This window comes from Canis lupus, chromosome 15, assembly GCF_048164855.1.
Source record: "Canis lupus baileyi chromosome 15, mCanLup2.hap1, whole genome shotgun sequence".
In the NCBI taxonomy this organism is placed as follows: Eukaryota; Metazoa; Chordata; class Mammalia; order Carnivora; family Canidae; genus Canis; species Canis lupus.
In genome coordinates this window covers 28,718,124-28,742,382 of record NC_132852.1, presented here as the reverse complement: position 1 = coordinate 28,742,382, position 24,259 = coordinate 28,718,124, and the positions used below count along the sequence as shown (strand labels likewise).

The 24,259-nt window shown below is 37.8% G+C and overlaps 1 long non-coding RNA gene across 11 annotated transcripts in view; it reads right to left on the bottom strand.

Annotated features, from left to right (window-relative positions):
- The window catches only part of LOC140604801 (uncharacterized), a 119,827-nt gene that overhangs the window by 60,103 nt on the left and 35,465 nt on the right, over positions 1-24,259 (bottom strand). For 4 of the 11 annotated variants that reach the window (XR_012007607.1, XR_012007608.1, XR_012007604.1 and 1 more), the window contains exons 3-5: positions 17,324-17,627; positions 11,986-12,025; positions 7,789-7,841 (exon numbers count right to left, since the gene is read on the bottom strand). This is a non-coding gene — a long non-coding RNA (uncharacterized lncRNA). The remainder of the gene's footprint in view (positions 1-7,788; positions 7,842-11,985; positions 12,026-17,323; positions 17,628-24,259) is intronic. The other 7 variants (XR_012007606.1, XR_012007613.1, XR_012007612.1 and 4 more) reach the window with 3 other exon arrangements.

The window sequence follows — 24,259 nt, the reverse complement described above, 5'->3', positions numbered from 1 at the left end:
TATGTTTGTTTGTTTGTTCTAGCTCTGTGAAAAATTCTGGTGGTATTTTGATTGAGATTGCATTAAATGTATAGATTGCTTTGGGCTATATAGACATTTTAATGATACCTGTTTTTGCAATCCATGAGCATGGCATGTCTTTCCATTTCTTTGTGTCATCTTCAACTTCTTTCATATCAGTGTTTTATAGTTTTTAGAGTATAGGTCTTTCCCCCTCTTTGGTTAGGGTTATTCCTAGCTATCTTATTGGTTTTGGTGCAATTATAAATGGGATTGATTCCTTGATTTCTCTTTCTGCTGCTTCATTATTGATGTATAGAAATGCAACAGATTTCTGTACATTGATTTTGTATCCTGCAACTTTACTGAATTTGTTATCAGTTCTAGCAGTTTGGAATAAAGTCATTTGGGTTTTCTATATAGAATACCCTGTCATCTGCACATAGTGAAGGTTTTATTTCTTCCTTACTAATTGTTATGCCTTGTATTTCTTTATGTTGTTTGATTGCTGTGGCTAGGACTTCCAGTACTATGTTGAATAAAAGTGGTGATTGTGGACATGTCTGTCGTGTTCCCGATTGTATAGGAAAAGCTTTCAGTTTTCCCCCATTGAGAACGATATTAGCTGTGGGTTTTTCATAGATGGTACTTATTATGTTGAGGTATATTCCCTCTAAACCTACTTTCCTGGGGGTTTTTATGATGAATGGATGTTGTACTTTGTCAAATGCTTTTTCTGCATCTATTTACATGATCATATGGTTCTTATTCTTTCTTTTATTAATGTGGTGTATCAAATTGAGTAATTTGTGATTATTGAAGACCCTGGCAATCCAGGAATAAATTCCACTTGATCATGGTGAATGAGTTTTTTTTTTAACATATTGTTGCATTCAGTCTGCTAGTATTTATTGAGGATTTTGGCATTTATGTTCATGGGAGGTATTGGCCTGTAGTTCTCTTTTTTTGGCATCTTTATCTGGGTAATGCTGGCCTCATAGAATGAATTTGAAAGTTTTCTTTCCTTTTCTATTTTTTGGAATAGGATGAGAAAAATAAGTATTAACTCTTTTTTAAATGTTTGGTAGAAATCCCCTGTGAAGCCATCTGGCCCTGGATTTTTGTTTGTGGAGAGGATTTTTTTTTTTTTTATTAGATTCTATTTCTTTGCTGGTTATAGGTCTATTCAAGTATTCTACTTCCTCCTGTTTCAGTTTCGGTGATTTATATGTGTCTAGGAATTTATCCGTTTCTTCCAGATTGTGCAATTTGCTGGCATATAATTTTTCATAATATTCTGTTATGTTTGTATTTTTGTGGTATTGGTTGTTACTTCTCCTCTCTCATTTATGATTTTATTTATCTGGGTCCTTTCCCTTGATATATCAGGCTAGAGGTTTAACAATTGTATTAATTTTTTCAAAGAACCTGCTCTATTTTTTTTAACTTTCTATATCATTTATTTCTGCTCTAATATTTATGATCTCCTTCTTCTGCTAGCTTTAGACTTCATTCGTTGTTCTTTTTCTAGCTCCTATAGGTGTAAGCTTATGTTGTTTACTTGAACTTTTTCTTGCTTCTTGAGGTAAGCCTATATTCTTATTTACTTCCTTCTCAGGACCACTTTTGCTGCATCCCAAAGGTTTTGGACCACTGTGTTTCCATCTTCATTTGTTTCCATGTAATTTTTTATTTCTCCTTTTACTTCCTGGTTGATCCTTTCATTGCCTAGTATGATGTTCTTTAACCTCCATGTATTTGTGGTCTTTCCAGGCTTTTTCTTTTGGTTGACTTCTATTTTCATAGCATTGTGGTCAAAAATGGTACATGGTATGATTTCAATCTTCTTGTATTTGTTCAAGCCTGTTTTGTGGTCTAATGTGTGACTATTCTGGAGAATGTTCCATATGCACTTGAGAAGAATGTGTATTCTGCTGTTTTAGGATGGAATATTCTGAATATACCTGTTAAGCCTACTGGTCCAGTGTGTCATTCAAAATCATTATTTCCTTGTTTATTTTTTGTTTAGATGATCTGTCCATTGATTTTAAGTAGGGTGTTAAAGTCTCCTTCTATTATTGCATTACTATTGATTAGTTCCTTTTTGTTTGTTATTGTTTTATATATTTTTGGTGCTCCCGTGTTAGGTGAATAAATATTTATAATTGCTATATGTTACTGTTGGATGTCCTCTTTATTACTATATAGTGTCCTTCTGTATCTGTTACTGTCTTTGTTTTAAAGTCTAGTTTGTGACAGGATGAGCACTGGGTGTTATGCTATATGTTGGCAAATCAAACTCCAATAAAAAAAATATACAAAAAAAAGTCTAGTTTGTCTGACGATCCATGAGAGACCCTTAATTATAGGAAATAAACTGAAGGCTGCTGGAGGAGATGTGGGTGGGCAAATGGGGTAACTGGGTGATGGGCATTAAGGAGGGCATGTGATGGGATTTTTTTTATTTATTTTTTATTGGTGTTCAATTTGCCAACATATAGAATAACACTCAGTGCTCATCCCATCAAGTGCCCCCCTCAGTGTCATGATGGGATTTTATATGCAACTGATGAATTACTGAACTCTACATCTGAAACTAATGATGTACTATATGTTGACTAGTTGAATTTAAATTTAAAAAGATTTATGCACATAAAAAAATCAATGGAAGTAAAGTCTAGTTTGTCCAATAATAAGTATTGCTACCCTGGCATTCTTTTGACATTCATTTGCATGCAAAGTGTTTCTCCATCACCTCACTTTCATTCTCCAGGTGTCCTTAGGCCTAAATTGAGTGTCCTGTAGGCAGTATACAAATAGGTATTTTTCAACCATTCTGACTCCCTATGTCTTTTGATTGAAGAATTCAGTTCATTTACATTCAAAGTACTTATTTATAGATATATATTTATTGCCATTGAAGAATTCAGTTCATTTACATTCAAAGTACTTATTTATAGATATATATTTATTGCCATTAATTATTTGTTTTGTGGTTGTTTCTGGAATTTTTTCTGATCATTTCTTGTCTTTCTCATGTTTTGTTGGTGATATATTTGAATTTCTTTCTCTTTATTCTTTTCATGTTTATGAGTGGTTTTGATATATGGTTATATCAGGTTTGTATATAACCTCTTCTATATTAAGTTGATGATCATTTAATTTTGAACCCATTCTTTTCTCCTTTCCAACCCAAATTTTAGGCATATGCTATTATATTTTACATCATTTTTTGTGAGTTTCTTGATTGTTTTTTTTTACAGAAATATTCATTTTTTTACTGCTTTTGTGTTTTCTGCCTTTATACGGTCACTTTTGATCTCTTGTTTCCACTCGAAGAGTCCCATTTAATATTTTTTGCAGGGTTGTTTAGTGGTCATGAGCTCCTTTAGTTTCTGTTTGTCTGGGAAATTCCTTATCTCTCCTTCTATTTAGAATGATAGCTTTGCTGGATATTCTTGACTGCAGATTTTTCCCATTCAGGACTCTGAATTTATCCTGCCATTCCCTTCTGGCTTGCAAAGTTCCTGTTGGAAAATCTCCTGCTAGCCTTATGGGTCTTCTTTTGTAAGTTAGGGACTACTTTTGTCTTGCTGCTAAGATTTTTTTTCTTTATCATTGGATTTTTCTTATTTAATTATAATGGGTCTTGGTATGGGTCCGTTTCTGTTGACTTTGTTGGAAGGCCTATGTGCCTCCTTGATCTGGATGTCTATTTTCTTCCCCAGATTAGGGAAGTTTTCTGCTATTATTTCTTCAAATAAACTTTCTGCTCCCTTTTCTCTCTCTTCTTCTTCTGGGATTCCTATATACATATGTTATTATTTTTGATGGAGTTACTGAGTTCCCCAAGTCTATGCTCATTTCGCAGAATTCTTTCTCTCTTTTCTTCAGCTTCGTTGCTTTCTATTACTTTGTCTTCAAGGTCATTAATTCATTCTTCTGTTTCTTCCAGTCTACTGTTCATTGCATTAAGCATTTTTCTAATTTTATTTATCACACTCTTCATCTCTGATTGTTTCTTTTTAACTCTTATCTCTGTGGTAAGTCTCTCTCTGATGTCTTCTTTTCTAAAGTCCATTGAGTATCCTTATCATTGTTGCTTTAAAGTCTACATCAGGTATGTTACTTATATCTGTTTCACATAGATCTCTGGCCATAGCCTAAACTTGTTCTTTCATTTGGGATAAATTCCTTTGTCTTGGCATTTCTGTCTAAGCCTCTGTTTTCTTGTGTGTTAGAAAAGCCAGTTATCTCTCCTGCTTTTGGAACTAATGGCCTTATGAAGAAGAGTCATGTAGTACCCAGAACCTGAGGCTTCTGGAAGTATCTCCAGTGTGTGCTGCATGCACTCTGCTGTCGTGTTCTGTGTTATTCTTCAGTCCTGCAGAAGCTATCCTTGCCTGCTGTGGGCAGTGTTTGGTCTCTGGCCTGAATGAGGTGAGTTTTAACAAGGTGTGCTTCAGTCTGCTTGTGAAATGAGACCTGTCACCACCTCCATCAGAACTGAGCCCCTGGAGAACTCTGGTCAAGAGACACAGTATGGGCAAGGGTTTGTGCTGGTCTTCTAGGGGATGGGCCCACCATCCTGGGACTGAGGTAAGTGTGTCTGAAAAAGGCAGTTCCACTGGGGTGAGGCTTAGTGTAATTAAGTTAGGCAGATACTGTCAGTGCTACACTGCTTCCTGCAGGTGGTTCTGTGTTAATGCGGAGAAGTGGGCAAAGAAAACGGCGCTGGAAATCTCCTTTCTAGAGAGGCTTCTCCATGAACACTGTCTTCTCAGGGTCATGCTCTCAGAGGAGCAAATACTCTCCCTGCTATGTGCCCCAGGCATTCTTCAAATCAGTTTCTATGCTGTATGCCACAGGGTTGTTTGCCAGCCTCCTCCCCAAGAGCAGTACAGTGCCCTCTAGGTTTAATCCCAGCCAAGGCCATTAACCTTTAAAACTCCAGGCTTTAAGCCCCACTTGCAGCAAGAACTTATGAAATTCAGCCCCTCCTGTTTTTCTAGCCAATGGCTATTGGGTGTGCTCCTCTCTCTTACCCTTCTCCATGACCATGGATCCCTCTGCTCCACAGTAGCCAGGATCTCTTTCTACCTTAAACCACATCTTCATATTTTCTATCTTCTTTGATAGAGCCTCTTTTCTCTCTTTAGTTGTGAAGTTAGTTCTGTCAGTCTTTAGGTCAATTTCTGGGGTATTTAGGATGATTTGATAGTTATCTAGTTGTATTGGTGGGATGCCACCATCATCCTCCCTCCTAGACTCCCTATTTACCTATTTATTCTAATAATACACCTTTTCTAGTAATACTTTTATAGCACAAAGTCACATTTTCTGTAATTCTGTAGTTCTTTTTTTCTAACCTCCCAAAATATAAACTGTATGAATCTGAAATATATGTATTTGTTTGCAATGATTCTAGTTATTTCATTGAGACATAATCTTTCTCCTAAGTTCAGGATGCCATATTCCTTAACCATGGAACACTTGACGTGATTTTGACTTAAAATTACATGGTAAGAGTTTAGGGTAAAGATCAAAACAAAATCCTCAAGGAAGTCTAGTTAGCCTCTTAGCATCTCTTTTAACTTTTCAATAAAATGCTTTCAAAACAAGCCAGTACTTTTTTTTTTTATGCCAGTACTTTTTTAATCTCTTCACTTCTGCTATTCAATCCTTAGTAATTGAAAATGTGATAAAACACAAAAGCTTAAGGACCAGTGTACTAAAACCTATTCTTAGCCTGTAGAGTAGCAGTTCTCAAAGTGCAGCCCACAGAACTCTAGGTTCCCCAGGAAACTTTCATGGACTCTGTAAAATACTTTTAGAGAATCTACAGAGTCAAGACTATTTTCACAATAATACTAAGGCATTATTTGCCTTTCCTATTGTGTTAATATTTGCATTAATGGCATAAAAGCAGGGGTAGATAACAGTGCTGGTGCTTGGCAATCAAAGCAATGAGTACCACCAAATGATACTAGCGTCATTGTATTGTTCACCAACATGCATTTGTGTTAAAAAAAAGAAAATGTTAATTCCACTTAAGAATTTTCTTGGTGAAGCAATGCTCCTAATCTTATTAAATATCAGTTCTTGAGTACATACTTTAATACTCTGTGTGCCAAAATGGGAGATATCTATAAAGCTCTTCTGCTGCATATCTAATTCACTGGTGGTCTTGAGGAAAAGCACATGTGCAACTGAATTGCAATCTAACTACTTCTTTCTGGAAACATATTTACTAGAAATAACTGACAAACAATGATTATTTAGACTTAAGAAGAGAATGCAGAGAAAGGGGAACCCTCTTGCCCTGTTGGTGGGAATGCAAACAGGTGCAGCCTCTCTAGAAAGCAGTATGGAGGCTCATCAAAAAGTTAAAAGTAGAACTACCCTATGATCCAACAATTCCACTACTAGGTATTTACCCAAAGGATACAAAAATACTGATTCAAAGGGAAACATGCACTCCCATGTTTATAGCAGCACTATCACAATAGCCAAATTATGGAAAGAGCCCAAATGTTCACTGAATGATTAATGGATAAAGAAGTTATGATATATATAATGGGATATTATGATTTTATTCATCCATAAAAAAGAATGAAATCTTGCCATTTGCAACAACATGGATGGAACTAGAGAGTATTATGCTAAGTGAAATAAGTCAGTCAGAGAAAGACAAATACCATATGATTTCACTCATATGTGGAATTTAAGAAATAAAACAGATGAACATGGGGTGGGGGGAGAGAAACAAACCCTAAAACAAATTCTTAACTACAGAAAACAAACTAAGGATTTATGAAGGGGAGGTGGATGGAGGTGATAGGTTAAATAGGTGATGGGTATTGAGGAGGGCACTTGTGATGAACACTGGGTGTTGTATGCAAGTGATGAATCACTAAAACCTAACCTGAATAATTATACTGTATGTTAACTAACTGGAATTTAAATAAAAACTTGGAAGAAAAAAAAGTAGTTTGCAGATTTTTTTTCAAACATGAATAAAGTAAGCCTACCACTTTGAAGAAAACAGACTGTATTTATTGCTAATGATAAAATTTTAGCTTTCCAAAAAGAAAATGGAATTATGGAAAACATGTTCAGCATAATAACCTTGACAACCTCCCAATACTTAAAGACTTTCCTGTTGATATTAATAAACTTGACTTTTCATATTTTAGAATGAAACATGTCAATATTTTAAAGATCTGAATAACTTGATACCAATACTTTCCAAATGACCAAGATGTTAGGTTACAAAATTATATATAGATAAAAAAGGTCTGTTCAAAGTGCAATATAGACTAATGGATTTAATACAATAGAGTACAGAAAAGTCCATTGATACAGTTCTACAGTCTATTCTGCAACTATTTTTAAGAAACTGCCATTTGTCAAACTTTGGTATAATATCAGAGGAGAATATCTACAACTATCTGAAAAAACTGTTAAAATTCTTTTTTCCACCTTTGAGCTATGAAAAGTTGAATTTTCTTCACATACTTCAATCAAAGAACATATGGTAACAGATTGAATATATATATATGTGAGAATCTAGTTGTCTCCTACTATCAGACATTCAAAAGATTTGCAAAAGTAAAATGATGGTGTTCTACCCACTACTTTTCTATTCTAGAAAGTATGGATTTTTCATAAAGAAAAAGTTTTTTATATTAACATATAATGGGTTTATTATTTTTAAATATATTAATAAAAAACATGTATATTATCAGTTTTAACTTCATACAGTAAATATTGATAAATATAACTTACCTAAACAAAAGTTCTTTGGGGCTCTCAATAATTTTGAAGAGTATAAAGAAGTCCTGAAATCAAAAGTATTAAGAAAACAATTTTACCAACCAATGCAAGAACCAAAGTTTAAGAAATCAAATCAATTTTTATTATATATTGACATTGCTTAATCTAGATTAGATTAGGTTCTTTTGGTTTCAAAAAACCCTCTCAAGGGAAGACCATACCAGTATGATCACCAGCCATTTCAGCTCCAGCAACCATCAGCTGCTGACAACTTCCCTATGGATTAATTGGTTCAGATTTTTAATAGATCAAGACTATTTGTCTCAGATAACAGCTGTCATCTCTGAGAAGATCCCTCCAACTGAAAGTCGGCCATAGGTCACTGGTCAGACTATGGATACCACTAAGTGGTTCAATCAGGGCCACTCCAGTTAGAGTGAACTTCCTAACACTGCTTTGGAAAGCAGAGGATGGATTTTGAGTGAGGCCAGTTAAAGGCAGAGGAAAAATCAAGTGCTAACAGGAAAATGAAGTAGAATGTCCAAAAATTCTATTTCACAGACTAATGCACTAGAGACATGTCAAGTGACTCAGACCTGGCCCACAGAATTAATCCTAGGACTGAGAATAGAATCCAACTCTCAACTTGCATTCCAGAACCTTTGCAATTAATTCATGTTTTTACTTTTTACTCATTTTTTCAGTCTTTAATGCATGAGGGGTCATCCTCCTACTACTGCCCACTATGGCATCTGCCAGCCCTGTTTTGACCCTAAACCAATCACCTTAATCTACTTTGAATTATACTACTCTTTATCTTTATATAGAAGCAAGCCAGTGCTTTGCATTCCTCTCTCCATCATAACTGGGAGAAGGAAATTAAAGAAATACAGGGAATCTCAACTCGCCAAAGCTAAAAGATGCTGAGATTGTACAGAATAAAGCTCAAGACCTCATTGCAACTCCTTTCTTTGGGGAGCCATTTGATCTGCATCCTTCTGCTCCCTACTTCTATCTTCTTTTTTTTAAAATTTATTTTTATTTATTTATGAGAGAGAGAGAGAGAGAGAGAGAGGCGGAGACACAGGCAGAGGAGAGGGAGAAGCAGGCTCCATGCCGGGAGCCCGACACGGGACTCGATCCCGGGACTCCAGGATCGCGCCCTGGGCCAAAGGCAGGCGGGAAACCGCTGAGCCACCCAGGGATCCCCCCTACTTCTATCTTCTTATAAATAACCTGGACTTTCGCTCAAGGGTGCTGAAGAGTAAACACATGTTGACAAATCAATACTGGCAAAGAAAAATGTATTAGTTAGAGAGATTATCTCTTTTTTCCAGAAAAAAAAATCTTACTATATCCAAATTGTTTCCAAAGAGCTTTAATGGCACCATTAACTGGCAGCACAGAAAAATCTAGTCAAAGCAGAACTTTTCAAACATTCCATGATCAACAATCTATGTCATAGTTGTTTTGGGAGGGAGACTGAAGTGCTTGACCTTTAGAGTTTCCTCTCCTTTCATTCACTCCTTTCTTGAAACATAAAATTGTTTCAATTTGATGCTAAGGCTTACAAAGGCAAAAACAGGAAAAATAAAATAAAGGTCTTCTGAGGACTTAAAAATAACACCAAAGCTTTCCAAATGCACTTCAGAGTGGTGTATTAGCTCTGTTGTGACTACAAGTTCCTCTCCAGATTCTCTCACACTTTATTCTCTTACTGCAGCAGAAATTACTTATGTCAAGTGTAAATCCATTCTCAGTTTTTGCAGTGTTGTTGAGCTGAGGGGCCTCTCTTTCCCTGACCAGCACTTAGCCCAGTGCCTGGATGTAGTGGATACATATGTGGATGATGTAAGAATTCAATGTATCACTCATTCTGATTTACCCTAGATTCTACTTACAAAAGAAATATTGAAGCTATAAGACATAATTCTAAAGAAGAGGAGGTGAAGAAGTGCTGAAGAAGTTGTCTTGTGTTTGTGGAATCTCTCAAAAAGGACAGAAATAAATTTTTAATTAAAAATAAATTACTGGGCAGCCTGGGTGGCTCAGCAGTTTAGTGCCGCTTGCAGCCCCTGGTGTGATCCTGGAGACCTGGGATCGAGTCCCATGTCGGGCTCCCAGCATGGAGCCTGCTTCTCCCTCTGCCTCTCTCTCTCTCTGTGTGTGTGTCTCAATGAATAAATAAATAAAATCTTTTAAAAAAATAAAAATAAAAAATAAAAATAAATTACTTTAGGGGTGCCTGGGTGGCTCAGTCAATTAAGCATCCAACTCTTGATTTTGGCTCAGGTCATGATCTCAGGGTTGTGAGATCAAGCCCCATGTCAGGTCCCACACTGGGTGTGGAGACTTCTTAAGATTCTCCCTCTCTCTCCTTCTGCGCCTCCTCACGATGCATTTGCATATGCTCTCTCCCTCTCTCTCTATTAAATAAATAATTTTTTAAAAAAATAAATTACTGTAATCTGCTAGAGCTCAGCATTCTTCCTTAGACAAGCTACCTACATCTTTACATATCAGCTTCTCTAGGCCAAAACCTGTCTCAGTACACACAAAAACCTCATGTCTGAGATTTTCTAGGGCTTTCCAAATTTCTTCTAATTGCATTCTTTTCTGCAAAGTCAATATACTTAATATATAAACAAGTTTTCATTTTTATCTTTCTTGGACCTTTATTTTAACTGAAAGCCCCTAAAAGTATCCTTCACACTGTACATCTATCACTTTATCCTCTTTTTCTCTTCCAAAGTAACTAACACAGAGACCTGCATAAAACAAAAACTATGTTTACTGATTACTAAATTAATCAATTAATCAATCAGTGGTTTAATTTGTTACAAAGTGACCTCCCTAAAAACTCATTCCTGACATGGAGAGCACAGAAATTCAATTTTTCTTTCATTTTAAAATATCCTTTAGGAAGATAGTACTGTAAAATGACTGAGAAGCTTAGCTCTTACCTAAGAATTTGAAAGAATGTATTTCTTCTCTATGTGCCACCCTACCTAGCTGACAAAAAAACTCAACACTCATTTTCCTATATGTAATAAAATGTGGTTTCCAAAGAGCCCAAAGTAGAAGGAAGTAGAAGAAAAAGTCATTTTGAAATTTTGGCTTAAGCTTCTGCACAGCAAAGGAAAACAGTCAACAAAACTAAAAGACAACCTACAGGATAGGAGAACATGTTTGCAAATGACATATCAGATACACAGCTAGTATTCAAGATCTATAAAGAACTTATTAGGGATCCCTGGGTGGCGCAGCGGTTTGGCGCCTGCCTTTGGCCCAGGGCGCGATCCTGGAGACCCGGGATAGAATCCCACATCAGGCTCCCGGTGCATGGAGCCTGCTTCTCCCTCTGCCTATGTCTCTGCCTCTCTCTCTCTCTCTCTCTCTCTCTCTCTGTGACTATCATAAATAAATAAAAAATTTAAAAAAAAAGAACTTATTAAACTCAACATCCAAAAAAACAAGCAATCCAGTCATGAAATGGGTAGAATACATGAACAGAAATTTCTTCAAAGAAGATCTACACATGGGGGATCCCTGGATGGCTCAGCGGTTTGGCACGTGCCTTCAGCCCGGGGTGTGATCCTGGAGTCCCAGGATCGAGTTCCCACGTCGGGTTCCCTGCGTGGAGCCTGCTTCTCCCTCTGCCTGTGTCTCTGCCTCTCTCTCTCTGTGCCTCTCATGAATAAATAAAATCTTTAAAAAAATTTTTTTTTAAAGATCTATACATGGCCAATAAGCACATGAAAAAATGTTCCACATTACTTGTCATCAGGGAAATACAAATCAAAACCACAGTGAGATACCACTTTACACAGGTGAGAATGGCTAAAATTAACAAGACAGGAAAGAACAAATGTTGGCCAGGATGTGGAAAGGGGAACCCTCTTGCTGTTAGTGGGAATGCAAGCTAGTGCAGCCACTCTGGAAAACAGTGTGAAAGTTCCTCAAGAAGTTAAAAATAGAGTTACCCTATGACCCAGGAATTGCACAACTGTGTATTTACCCCAAAGATACAGATGCAGTGAAATGATGGGACACTGCACCCCAATGTTTATAGCAGCAATGTCCACAACTACCAAACTGTGGAAGCTACCACAATGTTCTTTGATAGATGAATGGATGAAGATATATATATATATATATATATATATATATATAAATATTACTCAGCCATCAAAAAGGATGAATACCTACCATTTGCTTCGATGTGGATGAAACTGGAGTATTGTGCTGACTGAAATAAGTCAATTGGAGAAACACAATTATCACATGGTTTCATTCATATGTGGAATATAAGAAATAGTGAAAGGGACCAGAAGGGAAGGAGGGAAAATGAAATGGGGAAAAATTAGAGAGGAAGACAAACCACGAGAGACTCCTAACTTTGGGAAACAAACAAAGGATTACAGAAGGGGAGGTAGGTGGTAGGATGGGTGACAGGCATTAAGATGGGCACATGATGAGATGAGCACTGGGTGTTATACCATATGTTGATAAATTGAATTTAAAATAAAAAAATAAAATCCTATATTATCTCAAAAAATTCTTTAATGGCTTAAGGATTATTATCATTGTTTACAGACTGATAGCAAGGCGGCAGGCAGAAAGGACAGAAATAAAAAGGTGGGGAGAGAATATGATGGACTTATACTCTAAAATGGTATTTAACATTCCTCCATGCAGTGATCCCCAGATTTCCACCAAAATACCTATGAAGACAGAGAAAGTGCTAGAACTTCCCAATAATCAATTTACAAAGCTTACAGTCCATCTATTGCCAACTCTGGGAGAAACTTTCAATGCTTAGGAGTTTGATGGTATTAGAGTTGACCCTGCAGCCTCCATGGCTCCCTTCCTAGTCAGAGGAAGCCTCTCTGGAGCTGCACTGTTCAATTTCGCGGCCACCATTAGCATGCAGCTATTAAAATTAAATAAAATTTAAAATCAATTTCCTTGGTACTCAACAGCCACAGTGAGTAGTTGCCACCACATTAAATAGGGCAGGTACAAAACATTTCCTTCATCATATAAGGTCCTACCAGCCACACATACTTTTTAATCCAGGATTAGGGTGGGTTCTGCCTTTCTAATATGATTTTTCCCTCTTATCTACTTTTTTAGGCAAAACTTTTTCTTTAGATCTCATTCTTGGCCTCACTGTTTCCCTTGAGCTGGACCTTAGAATGTTCCCTCCATCTGCCTCCATATGGGAAACTAACTCCAATTCCCAGCATTCATGCCCTGCCCATTGCCACACAGAGCACAGACTGTCTCTGCCCCCACTGCCTGCCCACTACCTCCTGGGTGAAGGACAGTTAGACAATAATTCATACAGGATACAGAGTCTGAGACTTCCACTGGATCCTGACTCAGTTTCCTTCCCTGTCCAGGTAACTGCCCCTGTCCTATTGGGAGACATGTGCTTAAAAGCTTTGAGGTGAAGTTTCCTGTACAAACAAGTAGCTGCAACTAGGTATCTACAGTCCTGGAGTAGAAGTTCTCAGAAACTTGCTATTAAAGTGAGAATCAGAGGGTCACCTGGGAGGCTCAGTTGGTTAAGCCTCCTTGATTTCGGCTCAGGTCATGACCTCAGGGTTGTGAGATTGAGCCCTGTCTTGTGCTCAGGCTCAGCAGGGAGTCTGCTAGAGACTCTCTTTCTCTCTTTCTCCCTCTGCCCCTTGTCCCACTCATATTCTCTCCCCCTCTCTCTCTCTCTCTCTCTCTCTCTCTCTCTCCCCTTTCTGGGTGGCTTAGTCGGCTCAGCATCCAAGCCTTGATTTTGGTTCAAGTTGTGATCTCAGGGTGGTGGGATGGAGCCCTGCAGTGTCAGGCTCTGCGATCAGCTGGGAGTCTGCTTGAGATTCTCTCCCTCTGCCCATTACCACCTCTCACTCGCTCTCTCTCACTAAAATAAAAAAATCTTAAAAAAAAAAGAAGTAAGAGTTAGAGATATTAGAAGGACTCTACACATCCCATAAGACAACAGGGGATATAAAAAGTTCTGAAAAAAAACATTAGTAGAAAAGTCCACCACATATAAAGAAAAATTAATGAGTAAATGAACCATATTCAGATATTTCATGATTGGCTGATATGGGAAAATATTTCAAGCACCTAGATTTTTAGAAAAAAAAAAGGTAATCTGAAAAGAAATAAAAATTAAATTGGCCTCAGACTTCTCTGAAATAAATACTGAACTTCAACAGAGCAATGTCAACATGATTTTAGCAGGAAAACATTTTAAACTATTAAATTCTTTCCTAGCCAAGTTCTTATTCATGGGTAAATAAAATGAAAGCACAGAAAATAAACTCTCTGTGTTTCTGTTTTAAATAAGTATAAATAACTAATGGTTATAAAGCTTTTTTGGAAATAAACACTGTCAATAATGTATATATGTCTGTATATATAGTGTGTGTGTAAACATATATTTTTGTATTTTGTAAACATTTATATGTTAATGTTTTTTCCATATCCTATCCAAAATATAAGGAATAAAAATAAAATTGACAAGATCCTATGTTACAGAAATGAATTCCAAGTTTGGCTTAAGAAAACAAAAGCAGTATAACCTTGCCTCCAGGGAAAAAGTCTCAAAAGTTAACATTTTATGGTTTACCAATAGAAAATATAGAGCAAAGTATGCTTCTGAAAAATTAAAACTAATCACTGGGATCCCTGGGTGGCGCAGCGGTTTGGCGCCTGCCTTTGGCCCAGGGCGCGATCCCGGAGACCCGGGATCGAATCCCACGTCGGGCTCCCGGTGCATGGAGCCTGCTTCTCCCTCTGCCTGTGTCTCTGCCTCTCTCTCAATCTCTCTGTGACTATCATAAATAAATAAAAAAAATTTAAAAAAAAAAAAAAACTAATCACTAAATTTAAACACTAATAAAAGTACAAACTGTATATATAACATCAAAAATGCAGGAGAAAATACATGCAAGGAAATAGAGTCCATATACATACACTAAAACATCACACAATCACACACACACATGCACACACACACAAACTAAATAAAACAGAAACAAAGAGAATAGCACTAAGAAAAACATGTAAGTGAAACTATTGACAAACCTTTCTTCATTGATCTGAAATGTCAACTTATCTTAGACTATGTTTCTATACATAGTAAATTTATGTATATACTCTTTACAATGCCCCATTATACCTACTGTTTCCTTAATATCTGCTTGAAAAGTCATTTCTCAACAAAAAACTAAGTTTTTTAAAAATTTGGAATTAAATAAAGACAAATATTTAAATGATCATGAGACACAGAAAAAATTTACACGTGAGAAAATACCACAAAAGAAAAAATGTTTGGACTATGTGAAGAAAAAAAAATCTTGTATATAGAAAAAAAAATAAAAGACCACTATAAACTGGAAAAAATGCAATTTATCAATCAGTCAATAGGTTATTTCTTTTCTTTTTTTTATTTTTTAGCATTTATTTATTTATTTATTTATTTATTTATTTATTTATTTTTTATTGGTGTTCAATTTACCAACATACAGAATAATACCCAGTGCTCATCCCGTCAAGTGCCCATCTCAGTGCCCGTCACCCATTCACCCCCACCCCCCCCGCCCCTCTCCCCTTCCACCACCCCGTAGGTTATTTCTGTAAGTATAATTCACAAATAAAAAATAAAAGCAGTAGTGCATTAATAGTTAAAGGGACAAAGAAGGGTGCCTGGTTGGCTCAGTTGGTTAAGCATCTGTCTTCGGCTCAGGTCATGATCCCAGGATGTTGCAAGCCCCATGTCAGGCTCCCTGCTCAACGGAGTCAGCTTCTCCCTTTCCCTCTGCCCCTCCCCCTTCTCCTGCTTCTGCATGTGTACTCTCTCTCTCAAATAAATAAAATCCTTTGAAAAAAAAAAAGGGCCAAAGAAAATTAAGAAAAATTGTTCCTCATTATGAACCAGGGATATATATTTTTTTTAATTGTTCAATTTGCCAACATAATTATGCTGAGTGAAATAAGTCAATGGGAGAAGGACAAACATTATATGGTCTCATTCATTTGGGGAATATAAAAAATAGTGAAAGGGAATAAAGGGAAAGGATAGAAAATGAGTGGGAAATATCAGAGAGGGAGACAGAACATGAGAGACTCCTAACTCTGGGAAACAAAAAAGGGGTGATGGAAAGGGAGGTGGGCGGGGGGTGGGGGTGAGTGGGTGACAGGCACTGAGGTGGGCACTTGATGGGATGAGCCTGGGTGTTATGCTATATGTTGGTAAATTGAACTATAATAAAAAAAAATTGCCAACACCAGTGCTCATCCCATCAAATGGATATATACATTTTTAGATGCTACTTTTCATTTACCAAATTATCAGTTTAATAATACTAATTATACTTTTGGGAGTGCTTGGGTGGCTCAGTCAGTTAAGCATTTGACTCTTGATTTTTGGCTCAGATGATGATCTCAAGGTCAGGAGATCAAGCTTCATGTCTCTGCTGAGCACAGAGTCTGCTTGTCCCTCTCCCTCTGTCCTCCCTCTGTGCCTCCCCCTGCTCACATACTCTCTCTAATAAATAAATAAATTAAATATTAAAAAATAAGTAATGAAAATACTAATTATACTCCTGTATGGGGTTGTGCAAGATGGGCTTGCTCATGAATTGTGCCTGAAAGAAATGCCCTGGTACAACTTTTCTGGAAAGGAATTTGGAAATTCATACTAAGAACCTTAAAATCTTCATGGACTTTGACTTGATCATTCAATTCCACCTCTAGGACTCTGTTCAAAGGAAATGATCTCAAATACCAGCAAAGATAGAATATCAGAGATGCTGATTGCAAATAAAAGAAAAATCTTTCTAAATAGATCAAGAGAATAAATTAAAATAATGTCGTACATCCAGAAATGAAATACTGTGTTTTGTATCTATTAAAAACATAGTGTTACAAGAATTTTTTAAATAAGAAATTTCTCACCAGAGAATGTAAGTTAAACCCAAGCAAGATATAAAAAAAACAGGATACATACAGGATATGTACGCATTTTTTAAAATATTAATATGGTTATCTCTAGAAGTGAGTTTTATAGTTGATTTGATTTTAAACATTTCTCTATTGCTCATGTTTTTCTAGTGTATCTATATTGTTTTTAAAATCAGAAAAAATGTAAATACTTTCCATCTGATGTAAAACTAAAATTATGGATTCAGCATCTAAATGGCTGCATCCTGTGACTGAGGCCATGTGAAATTCATTACCCCAATGTGACAGCTAATTTTTCATCAAGCCCACTTGTGAATAAACCTCCATGACTTCCTCCATTGTGTTCCACACAATTTAGCGCTCGATTATAGGCTGTTTTGTGTGCTCTTTGGGGTTCTCCACTATTAATGCATATGTGTTAGTATGACTCAATTTGATAAACATTTAAGAGCATCAGACTTCAGCCTGTTCCAGGCTCTGTGTTGTGCTCTTTTTGCTTTTTATTTAATTACCACAACTCAAAAATATTCTCAGGATTCGCCAATTTTTAAAGATGTTAAAAGGTTAAGTGACTTACTCAAACTCAGAGGAGCAGAACTGAAATTTAATCACAGATCTCTTTCCAGTGCTGCACGGTTCCACTAAATACTTTTTTGCACTCCAAGAGGGTCAGCGTTCCATCTTTTACTGTTTCTTTTCACTTGAGGTGACCAGACGGTTATTTAATTTCCTAATGGAGGTTTCTGTTCGGAAGTAGCGCCACAATCTACTTTTCCATCTCTGTATAACACTGAACAGTGCTTATCAAATTCTGGATGTGTGCTAGTTTTCCATGCACAGTTCAGACATTTATCCTGAACATTCGCCGATGTGTTGAATGCCTGGCAGATGCAAATGGAAGTTTGAGAGGATGGAGGAAAGCAAACAGCACATCACACAGGACAGGTGTGAAGTGATGCCTAGGGAAACTTACAAGCAGGAGTGTGTAAGATGAGGCACACAGTCCTCCAGATTGTCAACATCCCATAAAGAGGAATGCAGAGGCCAGGACCTGTCATGGGATGTGCTCCTGGAGGGGTTGGCCGCCACCCTGGAACTCCACCATCTTATAGAGGGCAAGCAAGACAGCAGCCATGCAAATAGTTTGCATGACAGCCACTCATGTGGCTGTGCTCATATCACCTGGATTCTTAAGAGAATGTGAGACTATGTACATCCCTACCCAGTGGAGGAAGGGGGGCGGTCACTGGCACCTAGGATCACCTAGAGGATAATGTTTTGCCACAGAAGATGTAAGATTTGATGCTATAGGTGACACAAAATTCTCAATCTTTTCTTCCTCCCACCGTAAAATGAGAAGGTTAAACTAGCTGAAAGCCCTCTCGGTCTAGACTAATTGGATGCCCCCCTCTCCAATGTGCATCCACACCCTCTCTGGCTCTCCTATCCCAGCTCTGTGAGTACCTGTGTTTTTTGTCTGATTCTCCTTTCAAGAACACAGTTCTTCCTTCAACTGGTTCTAATTTTGACCCCAGCACCCAACACAGGCAAATAATCAATACATATTTATTTATTAAAAATGAACATGTAAATAAATGAATCCCTTCCAGCTCTTACATTCCTATTTCAATTGAACATTCTGGTGAAACAAAGTTTGTTGGCTGGAGGCAGTGTAGAAAGAAGGCAATTTAATAAAGTAACACTTGGACAGGCAACTATGTCCCTAGTCCTAATTACCCACCTGTACCTTCCCCGCTCCTTTAAGGTCTCCCCAGCTGAAAGCTCATCCAGTCTCGGGATCCAGACAAACTGCACTTGAACATAGTAGTGTAATGTTCTGTTAGCTGTAGCACAAACCACTCACTTGGCTCCCTCGGTCTTTACAGCTTCTGATGACATCCAGTGTTAGGAGCCACGCTGAAGTTTCCTGGACTCCCAAGTGGTCTCTTGGGTTATTGCTTTTCTGCCCCCATATGCCCATTCCAGGATCAAACTTCTGTTGAGGTATATGATTTTTCATACTCCCGCTGGTCTCTGAACCCTTCCCTGTTACCCTAACACCAGCCACCTGGCTATTGAACAGCTGTCCAACTAGCCCATCATCCTTCTCCAGTCTTCATGTCCTCTCCATGGGCTTCCTCTATACCCACCTGTGGGAATACAGCTACCACCCCCTTAGAAACTTCAAAGCTGGCTATCACCTGAATCATCACTGGCTTGAGATATACCTTTAAGACATTAGCAGGCCTGATGTGCTGATCCGTGTTCACTTCCTCTCACACCCCCTGGATGCCACACTGGTGCATCTCAGACTGCCTGCCTCATGCTAACAAGAGCTACCGTACACATACCCAGGAGAAGCTACCTGGGCTTCCTTCAACAGCCTAAAATTAAACATGGCTTTAGTAATCTGCTAATAGTTTTCATTTCCAGCCTCACTTCTTAATCCAACTTCAAACATTATTATAATATAAACTGAATGTGTATTGCTTTAACACATGTGTATGTCCAAGTTTGAGATTTCTTTTAGGATTCAGATTAAAAGTTATTTTGCAGTAAGATATTCTCCTAAATTACTCCAGTTGCTCAAAAAATTGATTACAATTAGCTTTCTGGACCAAAAACTTCTACAATCAGAGGGAAGTTTTCACACGTGTGGCAGCCACTTAACTTGCAATAGATTGGTTTTTGGCCAGTTTCTAATCCTACAGTGACACCAGCTCCTTTTCCACACATTAGTTGCTATGTGTAATAGAAACAAACTATCTACCATTATTTCTATAGTGAAGGAAAATATTTTGTAGTTTTGTACTTTCACATGTGGTTTCCTTCTGAGTCATCTATTTTTCCTTCCCCTAAAGCCCTTTGGCCACTAAAGCTTGGCCATTTAGTCCATTTATCACAGGTAGACTAAGCAACCATCAGTGTTTGCCCAGGATCAAGGGATTTCCTAGGATACAGGACTTTCGTTCTAAAACCATTTCAGTCAAAGGCAAACCAGGATGGTTGGTCGCTCCAAGTCTACAGGACATGAGAGGATAAGGACAACAAGAACCGCACCAGTCTGCTGTGATGTGCAGAAGGAGGATAGAGGGCAGCCCCTATATAGGAGCAACAGAAATCCCATCAGTAGGAAGAGAAATGTCAGAGCGGACCTGAGGATTAGGACTATGCCAGGGTCCCTCCAGGATCTAATAGCCTCAACCCTAAAGCCTTTGCTCTAAGTCCTGAATCAAAGAGACATTTAAGAATACAGAATCTTGTAGAGGAGCTTGTGCCCTACTTCGCATATGGTTTCTCAGGAGGAGACCACCTTCCGGGGTCCTGTGGGCCAGCTGGCCAGAACCAGCTGCATCACAACAGACATAGGAACTTGGCAAGTGTAGACAAGGCCTGGAAATCCCCCACCTGCCCACCTCCCCCACCCCTTGTGGAAGCAGCGAGGTAAGGACCTATACATCAGGGGCTAAAGATAGGACCTGGGGAGGACTCAGAGGCTTTATACTAATAAGAACCAAGGTGGGCTCGTAAGGACAGCTGGATAGGGCCGAGTATGTTGTACCTAACCACACAGAGAGTACAGACCTTAAGCAACAAGAGCCCCAGTCACTTCAATAGGGGATGAAATACAGACAGACACCAAAACTGAGAGGCCGGAGGTCAAGCAGGTATCAGCAGAATTCAGCAGGGAAGGACGCCACTTGCATGGAGTCCTCCCTCTACAGGCCATAAGGCTTCTCTGCATCTGATGCCGAATGGGAAAAGCAAATGAGGGGAGACTTTTTTGGAGAAGAGAAACAAAAGAGAAACTGACTTGAAACTGGCTGAAGACCATTAGGAATAGTTTTAAATTATTATTTTTTCTATAAGCAGCAAAACTAAGGGTTCTTGTGGCCTTTCCCACCATCCCCAACTGCAGACATACAAAGGACAGTTCCCTTGTGCACATCTGAGTTGTCATGTAAAAATGGAATCCTGCCATATTTCTATGGCATTCAATTCCCTCTAACTACCTATCTATTGTTCTCTTTATTGGTTCCAAATATATCCTTCACTTCAAATCAGTATATAAATTTCTATTTCACAACTGTGAATTATTGAGATTGGAAAAATGATGCCATGAAAACAGTAACACTGAAGACTTGCATATCAGATTCATCATGAAACTGGAAGTCATCCCCCTTTCATCTTTCATAGCTATATCATGATTCCCATTCTCTCTGCTAAACCTAAAAAACTTCTCCTGAAGCCTCTTTCTTTACTTTCCTTTTAATCAGATGCTTTTGTTTTGCACATTTGAGATACAGAGCTTTAAAGACTAAGTGTAATTTTGGAAAGCTCAAGCACGTCAGTAAATTTTAGGGAAATAAGTTCTTCAATAGGTGAGCTGATGTTGCTCAAATCTTGTAACATTGGACCTTACCAATATGGCTTCCGCTCAGGCCAAAACATACAATTATCTTGGCAGGAGACTAGAATTTCTTTTTGACTAGGAACGGATTAAAGTTCCCTTTCTAGAAAGTACACTCACAATGGCACTCTGTTCAGAGTCAGGCCTGTGCAGGTGTGACTTGGCAGGATTTGGGAGGCATAATAATAGAAGATATTGTAATTGGAGTCATTTCATTCAGGTTGTACAGGATGAGTTTCTAATCTACTCAAGCAATAAAGATTGAATAAACTGCATAAAATATCATTCTCAAGAGGCACTGATCCTGTGAAAAATATCATACTTTTGAAGCTCTTAACTCATCCCACTGTTAATTTTCTTCATCCTGCTGTCTCACTTTAGTCGTTCCTTGGGGCTTGCATTCCTTCCCAACTAGACCTAATTTTATGCTCTGACAGTTCCCCTAGAAATTTGCTTCCAATGTAGCCAAGGTTGTACACTTGCATTTCAAGTAGTGCTGCCTAAATACTTCCTTTGACAAAGCATCAGTGTTTACTGTAACACAGCTTTCTTCCTCTGCAGCATTTACCCCTGAGAAAGTGCATTGTCAGACAATCTCAGTGGAAGCACTATAGATTCTGTAGTGGGTGAAGCAGTGTCTGGAAAAATACAATGGCATTGGCCAGGAGCTACCAACTCTGACTCTGGTGGGTCTTGGTTAATAGTCTAAAAAAAAAAAAAAAGGCATCAGCAACTATTGCTCATAGGCCAAGCCCGGCCCACTGCCTGTTTTTCTAAATAAAGTTTTATTGGAACACAGTCACTTTCAATTGTTTTCATTTTCATATTGTCTATGACTGCTTTCACACTACAGTGGTAGTGCTGAGTAAGTGACTGTACACCCTGCAAAGTCTAAAATATTTACTGTCTGGCCTTCTCTAGGAAAAGTTTGCCAATCTCTGATCTAAAACCTGAATAGCAAACATACCATGCTGCCATTACCCTTCCCTTCTGGCTTCACAAATCAACCAAAGCCTTCCTTCCCATTGAAACTGACCTCAGAAAACCTTCCCAATATAGGCAAACACCGATATTCACTCCAGGTTGCCACCTTCAGCTTGGGTAAATAATTTTTAGGGTCATGTAGGGCAACAAATAGGAAATCCCATTCCTTATAAACCATATACCCTGAAGATGAAACCCAGGTTGTTCTTTAGTTATTCTTTTTTCTAGACTTGAATAAAGTTAGTTATACTATCTTCCTATGTCTGGTCTTCCAAACTAGATCACTGGGCTGGTAGAAACCACAAGGGATCATTTATCTCTCCCTTTGTGTCTTTGAGACTCCCTAGAACTTGGTAATTGTACCATCAATAACTTAACTGAACCATTTCTAAGAATTGCTAAAAATTTTTTTAATCATTAGGAAAGGATAAAGTCACCTTCCATAGCAACCTCAGACTGTCTAATGAATCTATTTATTTTTCTTTTTTTTAACTTCAATTTCATCTTTCTCTGTCATTGTACAAAGGTCATCATTCTCTGTACTTTCCTTCTTAATCAATTGCCTTGCCACAAAACTCTTTTGTTTTTAAGAATCAGGCTTACCATAAAGCATTCACACTGGTGCTTCCTAGCCAAGGAAAAGGAATATAATTATATTTTTCATTAACTATCTCCCTCTCCCTAAGCATATGCCCAAAGAAGCTACAGGGGAGCAATAACTTATAGCCAGGTCTTAAAATGAAGATTCTTCAGCAGCTACTTTACTCTTCTCTAACTAAATGAGAAAGCACTTAACAAAAGCACTTAAAAGTACCATGGAATACCCATGATGTGGAAGGAATTATTTATCCTCCACTTAAGGACCACATAATGAGATATTATTAATAAATGAAAATTGATCTTCCTTGGAAACCATAAAGCTCAAATCTCTTTCCCACCAATGGTGAAGTCTCTTTCTCCAAGCAACCCACAAAGGAAAAGCAATTTCACTCCAGATAGCCCCAAGATGTAAATCAAAGGTTTTATGGCTTTGCTGCTCGTTTCCTCTAGTGATGCACTTCGCTGGTATCAAATTATAAGCATCTGAATCAGTAAGCATTGAAGGTTATTAAAGGTCCTCAGAGTGCCCAGCATATGTGAACAGTAAAATAATAACCAAGGAATAGATGTTGCCTTATTTAGCTTATTTCCACAAACATAATGTTAACAGTACTTATCAGGATAAGCTATTCTCATTTCTTGATATTCTTTATGTCTTTGGTCTTTAATCAGAATTTCTAAGCTTCAAGCTTAAGAATGCAAGGTATACTCCTAATATGTAGAAAATAGTACCAGGAAATGGCTAATGCTCTGAGGCTTTGAGATGCTTAAACTTAACACAGTATAGAAATTAGGATTAAGTTTTTAAAAGCTCCAAAATACCTATTTCTAGGCATCTCCTATACACATACATGATCACTGAATAGCCACTCTTCCATAGTTGAAATCTCAACTTGAAGTCATTTTTCTTTTAAGAGGGGAGCCAAAAAGACAGGGAATCCCCATACCCATGCAAAAATGCTCTTAGAATAGCTGTTCTATCAAGTGAGCCAAACACTAGACATCTTACACCTAAAGTCCTGCCATGATTACAAGACAGTAGTGTCCTAAGAAGGGCAAAGTGTCAAGAACCATTAATGTGGGAAATCAAACAGGAATGTGAACACATAGATAAATCTAAGAGTGAATTGGATGGATTGCTCAGCAGGAAGATTCGATGACTTGTTGAAGGTCACAGGTGAGGCTATAAAGAATGGACTGTATTAGAATATTTTAGGCATTTTTCTTCACTCTCCAGTATTTCCTATGGAATGTCAATTCCATCTCCAGCTTCTGGTAACTAATGACCACAGAAACCACCAGCTCTGAAGGTGACTTCTACACTACAGCAAATGACTGCTCTACATTTGACCAGAGAAAGCAGACTCTTCTTGGCCCTTCCAAACCTCCCTAGAACATCAGGGAATACAGCCTTGTTATTTTCATGCTTTCTAGAATGTCATAGTAAACTTCAAACTCTAAATCCTTTAAAAGTATACGTTCATGTTTAATGAAAATTTGTGAAAATCTGAAGTGCTT